The sequence below is a fragment of the Ricinus communis genome, chromosome 6, assembly GCF_019578655.1.
Source record: "Ricinus communis isolate WT05 ecotype wild-type chromosome 6, ASM1957865v1, whole genome shotgun sequence".
Taxonomy (NCBI): Eukaryota; Viridiplantae; Streptophyta; class Magnoliopsida; order Malpighiales; family Euphorbiaceae; genus Ricinus; species Ricinus communis.
Genome location: NC_063261.1, coordinates 11,339,240 through 11,345,239, shown reverse-complemented (window position 1 = coordinate 11,345,239; position 6,000 = coordinate 11,339,240).

Below are 6,000 nucleotides of genomic sequence, written 5' to 3'. Positions count from 1 at the left end.
ATAATAACTTTTAGATTTTATTTTATTTATAATATTTTATTTTAAGCTAATTAATTCTTATCAATGATAGTTCTCTAAAGCTTGTTTAAGGTTTATATAGGATGATGATTACTTATGGCCAGTGGTGATTAAATGGCACTCCAATTTCCAAAGGAAGTACTCTATCTTTTTCTCTTTTATGTATAAGACATTGAGGGCAATGTCTAAAATAAGGGTGGGGGGAAAGATTTAAAGTAATTATATTATATATGCCAAGTATTTAGCAGCTTTTGATTAATTTTTGTAAAAAAAAAATTTAAAACTATTCTATACTCAGCTTTTTGTTATTATTCTACACTAAAGAATCAATGAAAGAATGCTATTATGATAAATCTTTGAGTTCTTGAATTGATTTTTAAGCACATATGAATGTGAACTCATGAGTTGATTGCACTTAAATGATCAAGTCTTCATCGTTTGCATAAGAACATGATTAGTAGTTTAGCAACATTTGACATGGGTATGATTAGAAGTATATGATTTAGGTTATTATTCCCTTGGTATTATTATGGTTTACCTATGTTTGTGGGAAATGATATGGGTAAGTTAGAAGCTCTAAGTTAATAATTCTACTCTGCTAGTTTTAGTGCTGAGTAACCAGGGGTCTTCATGACCAATGTTGATTTTCGCGTAAAAAGGCAATTGAAATTATGAGAATGCAAAGCATCTTGATTTTTGTTTTGTTAAGTAACCAGGTGCATTCATTACCCATGTTTGTATTTGCGTAAAAAGGCATAACATATCAAGAAAGAAAGAAACCCCAAGTATCAAGTAAATCTAAGGGGTGAAAAGAAAAGAAAATTCAAGAAAAAGAGCTTGCAAAGCAAGTGAAAAATGCAAATGCCTATTGATCTCTTATTTGAACATTAAGGTTTTCCTTCTTGAATAGGATTATCATAATTTGGGTTGTGCATTATAATTGTATTCATTGATAATGAGTTAAACTATTTGTTGTGAACATGTGTAAATAATGAATACTTGAATCTTTTGACAAACTATGATTGAGTTTACAACCTTTTAAGAAAAATTCTTATGATTCAGGTTTTCTTTGATTTGCATAATTTCTGCATTAGTGAGATTCTTTTGAATAGTACTTTTGAGCTGAGTACGAATTGCTTTATTGATTTTTTTTGCATTGATTGATTCTTAAGTTACTATTTACTTGAGGACAAGTAAAAGTTCAAGTGTGAGGTATTTAATCGATCTAAATTGTATATAGATATTTAAGGGTATTTTAGAGCTTTAATGATTTGTTTCTATATATAATATGGTATAAAGATGTGTTTTGCCTCACTTTAGTTTTTCTTGTCTAAATTCAGGAAATAATTCAAAAAAGGAGAATTTGAGCTAAAAACGCACTAATGGGCGTTAATTGAGCTGTGACTATTAAAGGCTCGAGAATCAGACACGTGAGCTATTAATAGGTTGGGCCTAGCTTAATTCATTAAGGCCTAAAAAGATAAATTTAAGTAATTATTATGTAATTAGTGGATAATTATAATTTGAGTTGTTTAGTTTGTTTAAGGCAATAAGGGATAAACTATAGGAGTTGTGTGTTGAGAAAAGAACTCTAAAAAAAAAAGAAAATCTCTATAAAGAGTAGAGGTGAATTAGAACAGGGAGTTCTTCGACTACTGAATCTCTCTGGAGAAGGGTTCTATTATTCTCTGCAGAAAATTCTAGAGTTAATCATCTTTGACATCTTGCTAGCTTGTGTTGCATCATTCTTTGAAGAATCAGAGAAGCTTTTCGAAGACGTGGAGAAAGATGACCAATCTTCTTCATTCCTTGAAGAGCCTTCGAACTTTGAGGGAGTTTTGGTTTTCTATTTTATGAATCTTAAGTCTTTCTATTTAATTACAATGATTGTTGGATTAAGTATGTTAGGCTAAGTCCCATAAGTGTTTAATTTGGCTTTTTACTTATGTATGAACGTTATATATTTTGAGTTTAATGAATGATCTCTTTGCCTTCATATGGTCATTAGTTTCATCTATTATTATTGATTGACCATTATATCAATTTAGCAGTAATATGTGTTATGAAAATCTTTAGGTTAAAAGTATTAGAAACAACATCTTTACTTTAATCTATGTTGGTATAAGAAACCTAAATTGCATCATTAGCTTGAGTGACTTAGGGAAAAGACACATCACCATCTCATTTGTTAAATTAGGGCTTAAGGGAATTAAGGGGATTACTAAGTAAAAACTAGACTAAATGCTTATTTTATCATATAGTTCATATTAATCATTCTAGTTGTATATTTACTCTCTGGTTATTTAATTTCTTTTATTAAACTAAGATCATTCTCAAAATATCGGCTTAGAATGTTTATATTTACTTTCAGCAATTTGTGTGATAGTTGGTCTTTATAATATATGCTCGACAATTCTTTGTGAAATCGACCTCGTGGTGAACTTACCCAAACTATCATTCGGTTCGTACACTTGCGGGTACTAATTTAGACACATCACAAACAAGAAAAATTTTATCAAAATTCTTCATTGACCATCGGTAAAAAGAAAATAATTTGTAAAGAGTTGAATAGTAAGTTACTATATCCATTACTTGATAAATGTCAAGAAAATGTGGCCAATTTGAATGGGTGTTGATACCAATTTCAACTTCAATGTTTCATCCTTTTTCAGCACTTGATTTCACTATTTGTAAATAGAGAAAAATAATATTTGTTTTCAATTAGTTATTTTACTTTGCCAATTTGTAATATCTAAGTGAATTCAGTTAAATATTAACAATTTGTGAAAACAATTTGTAAGTGATATAAGTTAACTTGATGCATATCATGTGTTCTGTAAATGTTTAAAAGAGATATTTTAACTAATATTTTTTAGAAGAAATATAAATATTTTAATATAGAGATATAAAACTATTTTGAATAAGAAATATGAATTGTGCAACCGATATTTAAAATACATATAAATCCTTTTATAACAAAAGGAGTTTCTCTATCAATCTTGAGTTATATTAAGAAAGCTAACTTAAGTTGCAATTTAATAAAAAGCAGGCTTCATTTTTAACTCTTTTAAAGGAGAATCCATTACCTTTATAAAAAAATCATATACTCATGCTAAAGATATAATAGAAATAATGGAGTCATTTATAATGGAAAAATTATATACTTATGCTAAAGATATAATAGAAATAATAGAGTAATTCTAATGCACTATAGATGTATCGTACCATATAAATTTATAAAAATTGATATTATTTTAATTTTAATAATTGATTAACATAATTAAATATTAAATTATATACTTATGCTAAAGATATAATAGAAATAATTGAATAATTCTATAAAAATTAATATTATTTTAATTTTAATAATTTATTAACATAATTAAATATTAGATTAGTCAATTACATATAGTACTTAATTATTGCTCAGTTAAATACATTATTTTTATTTATTATATTTTTTATCTATTTTTAGAATCTAATTAGTGGTACTTGACAACTATAAGATTTAATTATAAAATATTTTATTCATATAAATAATTAAAATATAATATAAAATAAATAAATTATTTAAAATAATATTAATTAATAGTCTACAATTAAAAAATAGACTTATAATAGTAGAGTGTCACAGTGGTACTTTAATAAAATCCGAAATAATGACTATCTAATCCAGCAGAATTTATGAATATTTTTCAGCAAATAGTAAATTTGAAAAAAATTAAAGTGTGAATAATATTATATAATTTTTTAAAGAATTAATAAGATTATTAAAATGCTAAGAATTCAAAATTTAATTAGTAGTAAAACTATGTTTTTTGCATTAGAATTATCTTCATATGTTATAAGATACTTCCATTTATGGGCTTAGAAGTATGATTTAAATGATCATAGGATACAAAATTAGTGATGTGTCTAAGTTAATATTTGCAAGGATACGAACTGTTCTTATAGTAAAGTTGTAAATTTATTTCGAGATCGATCTATCAAGGAATTATGAAGCCACTTATTCTATAAACTAATTATCAACACTAAAAATAAATTTAAATACTCTAAATCAATATTTTGAGAAAGTAATATAATGTTCATAAAGTAATAAAATAAAATAATAATATAAATACACAAACAATATGATTTTAATAAATTATATGATAAAAGTAATATTTAATCTAACCAATTACTTAGTAATCTCCTTATTTTAACCTTAAATATTGATATAATGAATGAGATGGTGGTGTTCCTTTTCCAACATATATTGAAGTAATTGAATTCTTTTCCTGGTAGCTGGTCACATGTAATACATTCAATTTAAATGTTTTCATAAAAATTCTTATTATTAAATTAATATGATGGTCAAGTAAAAATAATAACTACAACTAATAAAGATATAAAGATAAATAAATCATTCATTAGATAAAAAGATAACAAGGTTAATATATAAGTAAAAAGGTTAACGTAAATGCTTAAGAAAATTAGTCTAACATATCTAACTTAATGATCATGGTAATTAAATAGAAAGACATAAAAACAAGATAGAAAATCAAAGCTTCCTCTAGATTCAGAATTTGTTCAAGGTAGGAAAACAATTGATTCTCACTCTTCACTTCTTGAAAAGCTTATTTAGATCTTGAAAGAATAACAATACTAAAACTAAAGTGTTTAGAGAAGATGAACTATAAAGAATTGTAGAAACAAAAATGGTGGATAGATGCATATGAGAGATGTAGCAGAAAGCAAATAAGAGAGATCTATCTTTCTCCTTTAGAACTAGATTTGGGGAGATATATATAAAGAAGAGTCCTCCACTAAAATAAGTCTCCCTAAAGATAAGTATATGAAATATAAGTCTATCTAATAAAATATAGATATTCTTATCTCCACCAAATATTATCCCATAATAACTGTTAATATAAATCCTAATAATAATACAAATAATTAAATTGCCCCAATGTGAATAGTGATTTTCGGCTAATCCATTAAAATATCCAATCCATGCATCTTGATTTTGGATCTTGTGAGTAAATACAGTCTATTAGGCCCATTTTTAAGTATCTTTTTCATATTTTTTCTCTTTTGACTAACATTATTTAAAAATAGACAATTAAGCTTAAGTGAGGTAAAAATACATATTTTCACCATATTATATATAGAAAATATATTGTTAAAGCTCTAAAATATCCTAAATAACTATATATAATTTGGACATATCAAATATCGCACACTTAAACTTTTACTTGTCCTGAAGTAAATAGCAATTTAGGATTAACCTTTGCAAAAATCATGAAAAACAATCATATTCAACTTCAAGCTATTACTCAAAAGAATCTCACTAATGCAAAGATTATACAAATCCAAGAATAACTTGAATCATCAAAATTTTCTTTAAAAGTGTAAACTCAATCATTGTTAATCAAAAGATTCAACCATCCAATCTTTCACACTTGTTTCACAACAAGTAACCTAACTCATCTCCAAAGGATACAACTATGGTGCATAATCCAAATCATTATAATCTTATTCAAAAGGAAAACTTTCATTCATTAACAAGAGAACAATTGTCATTTTTCATAACATTTGCTTTTATAGCTCTTTTATTTTAACTTTTTTCTTCTCTTTCTTTGCATCCCTTGAATTTAAACTTGATACTTGAGGAATTTCTTTCTTTCTTGAGATGTTATATCTTTTTACGCAAATGTAAACATGGGTAATTAATGAACCTGGTTACTCAACATAACATACAATCAAGATTCTTTGTATACTCATAATCTCAATTATCGTTTTACACGAAAATCAATATTGGTTATGAAGATTCTCAGTTACTAAGCATCTAAAATTAGTGAAGTAGAATTATTAAACTTAGAGTTTTTTATTTATCCGTATCATATCTCACTAAACTTAAGCAAACCAATTTTATAACAAGGAAATAATAATCTATATCATACACTTCTAATTATACCTAACTCGAACTTGTCAAACTACTTA